Source organism: Branchiostoma belcheri, unplaced genomic scaffold, assembly GCF_001625305.1.
Source record: "Branchiostoma belcheri isolate BF01 breed outbred unplaced genomic scaffold, Haploidv18h27 scaffold1458, whole genome shotgun sequence".
Taxonomy (NCBI): domain Eukaryota; kingdom Metazoa; phylum Chordata; class Leptocardii; order Amphioxiformes; family Branchiostomatidae; genus Branchiostoma; species Branchiostoma belcheri.
Genome location: NW_017802889.1, coordinates 1 through 3,239, shown reverse-complemented (window position 1 = coordinate 3,239; position 3,239 = coordinate 1). Strand labels below are relative to the sequence as shown.

Below are 3,239 nucleotides of genomic sequence, written 5' to 3'. Positions count from 1 at the left end.
AGAGATAGATACGTGTGTCAGGATATTGTTGTCCAAGTTTCATCCAAAAATATTATTTCCTTCTCGGTCTAGAAAGGAAAACGCAACTTTGCGTGATGCGGTCAAAATCGGCCTAGATTTGTCTACGTGAAACATAGCCGTTTGAAGGCAACCTCGCTTTGCGCGAGCTTAAAACGTGTCGGTTTGCGTTTTTCGCTTAAATCTGAACGAATTTCTTTCAAATTCGGATGATATATTCACGGAGGCTTATAACGTTACTGTATAAATTCCATATCTGATAACGTATTTGGTCATCGAGTTATTTTCAGTTGAAATTTGCGTCATGAAAGCATAGATTTCTCTAAACTTTTTAAACAAAGGTTTACGTTCCTCAAGAAAGCTTGAGTGCAACCATGGAAAAAGTCCTAAACGGATTAAGGCTGTCCTTTTCATCAAGTAAATTCCTAATTCCTACATTACCTCCAAACTGCACAGACCATTCATTCTACAGTCGTTTTAGTCTTTACTCAGTCACTACAATTCAGCTGGTGTGTTACGCCGAAAGGCGGTTATACCGGCTATACAGATACAGATACAATTAACTAGAAGTACTGGGATTGTTAATGACAGGCGTGCGTTCAAGTATTATGGTGGGATACATGATTTTGATGCTGTGTATTTGCAGTTCATGTATTGTATACTGACTTGAACTACACTGAAAATAAAAGTCTATTGAAACAAGAGTGAAAAGGTGTATTTTCAGCTTTAATAATAATTGAATTGTGCTAAAGATAATATACTTTGCATTATCAATATACGGGAAATGAGGTACTAGAGGTAATGAATCTAGTTACTATAAAATGTTATGCCTTAGGCCACACCAATTTAATTTCTTGGTTAACAGATTTTTCTAGAAAAATAATGGAGTGGGCGGGCGAAAAATAAAATAAAACAGGCCTAGGCATCCTATTATGGCCCAAAATGGTACAATAGGAGCCATGAAGTAAACACACTAGGCTGGTTCAAAATTTAAACAATGGATTTTGAACTTTTAATGATACCATTGCATTGAAAGATGGAATAACTGTAACAAGTAGGATGAAAATGACTGTTTTTAACTGTTAAGGGCAAAATATGAGCATTTTGAGGTAGATTCTGAATTTTTTTATTATTTGCAAATCAGAAAAAAATGAAGCGGGCGAAGCTGTTAACCAAGAAATTAATTAAATTGGTATGGCCTTAAACAGTTTTATAAATATTGTTATACATGTACATGCTACTCAGACAAATAGAAAACAAACAAGCAAACAAACAAATGCAGAATTTTTGTACAGTTCATCATAAAAATTTACTTCTACTAAGTTCTAGTTATTCTACCGTTTGGAGAAACAACCTTTCAGAATTACTATAACATAAGTCAGGGTTCAGCATTCATTAGCCTGATTAAATCGCTTTTGCCGGCCGCCCAACATCCAGCCGGCCCCTGAAAAGGTGGCGGACTATGTAGGGAGCCCCCCGGAGCTTGGGTTACATAGGGCTAAGCATTCATGTTCTCGTTGAGAAGTAAAGCTGGCACTTCCAAGAATTCCAGAATGTGATGCATAGACATCTCCAGCTCCTGCTGTGTGATCAGTTTCTCCTTTTTGGCAAATGCACTGAAAAAAAAGAGAAATAATCTAGGCCAGCATTATATTTACAGGGATGTCAATAACCAAAAAATTAGGTACAAAAGACCAAACGTATATGAAGTGTATGGTCTTACCAGGTCTCAAGAGCTATGTAGTCTCTTAGTTGGTCCCCAGATAAAGGACAATGCAAATATACCTTACCTGATCCCCAGATAAAAAGAGGCCACATGCATGCATGCAAATGTATGGTACCTTACCTGGTCCCCAGAGCTAAGAGCTCTGCAAATATTACCTGTACAGTGCCTTACCTGGTCCCCAGATCTAAGAGCCACGCATTCATTACATGTACAGTGCCTTACCTGGTCCTGAGACCTAAGAGCCGCACAATTATTACCTGTACGATGCCTTACCTGGTCCCAAATCTGAGCCGTGCATATATTACCTGTACGGTACCTTACCTGATTCCCAGACCTAAGAGCCGCGCAATTATTACCTGTACAGTGCCTTACCTGGTCTCTAGACCTAAGAGCCGCGCAATTTTTACCTGTACGGTACCTTACCTGGTCCCGAGACCTAAGAGCCGCGCAATTATTACCTGTACGGTACCTTACCTGGTCCCCAGACCTAAGAGCCGCGCAATTTTTACCTGTACGGTACCTTACCTGGTCCCCAAACCTAAGAGCCGCGCAATTATTACCTGTACGGTGTCTTATCCCAAGACTTATAAGACACACGGTGACACACAAATATTGGTAACCAAATATTAACGTTACTGTTAATAAATTTGGTCCCCATACAGGGTTGGACAAGTTTTCAAAAATCCACTTGCCGTATCGGGCAAGTACCTGGTCATTTCCACTTGCCCGAACCAACTTTTCACTTGCCCAAAATATGACGCATTTCTATGCATTTTACTAGCAGAAAGGAAATTATTTTATTATAATAGAGTTTATAATGTTGGATGCTTTATTTATCAAAATTGTTTGAAACTTGGTCGAAATACTGCAGGGGCTAATACTTTGCTTCCAAAAAATTTACTTGCCCAATCGGGCAAGTCCAGGGGGATATTCAGTTGCCCGAACAGTACTTTTACTTGCCCTGGGCAAGTGGGCAATGGGACTTGTCCAACCCTGCCATAGGTACTAGAAGCCATACAAATATCAGCTTTAATACAAGGAGGTTCTAGGAAGTACAAGGAGTTTCTATACTATTTATAAGGTGCATTATCTGGTGCCCAGAGCTAAAAGGCTAAAAGTTATGCAAATATATTCAAGGAGGCTTAAATAAATTTGTTAAAATCAAATCTCCTTGATATAATTTTAACGTTATTAAACTGTTACCTATATGTAGTGTTACCTGGTCCTCAGAGCTTAAATCCCCTCAAATATGATCTGAACTGTGCTTTCCCTTGTCCCCAGAGGTAAGAGCAACACAAATGCAGTGAATATAGACGTAAAAGTTGACGTTTTTGCAGGTAAATCGAGGGAAAGACGCAGGTAGCCCTCCCCATACTACCGAAACTGAGGTATTGCTGCAGCATCTGAGTAGCAGTGCAGTGTCCTGACCAATAGCAGCGTGGCTGTTCATCGTGGCTGCTCTGTGGAAATTTGAGCTGGCGATACCTCCTTTCTG

General features: G+C 39.7%; 1 long non-coding RNA gene across 1 annotated transcript; it reads right to left on the bottom strand.

Moving 5' to 3' along the window:
• Nucleotides 1-1,313: 1,313 nt before the first annotated feature.
• On the bottom strand, nucleotides 1,314-3,229 carry LOC109465009. The gene is made up of 2 exons (XR_002139930.1): nucleotides 2,964-3,229; nucleotides 1,314-1,634 (listed from the first exon to the last, which is right to left on the bottom strand). It is a non-coding gene; the product is annotated as an uncharacterized LOC109465009 (long non-coding RNA).
• Nucleotides 3,230-3,239: the final 10 nt, after the last annotated feature.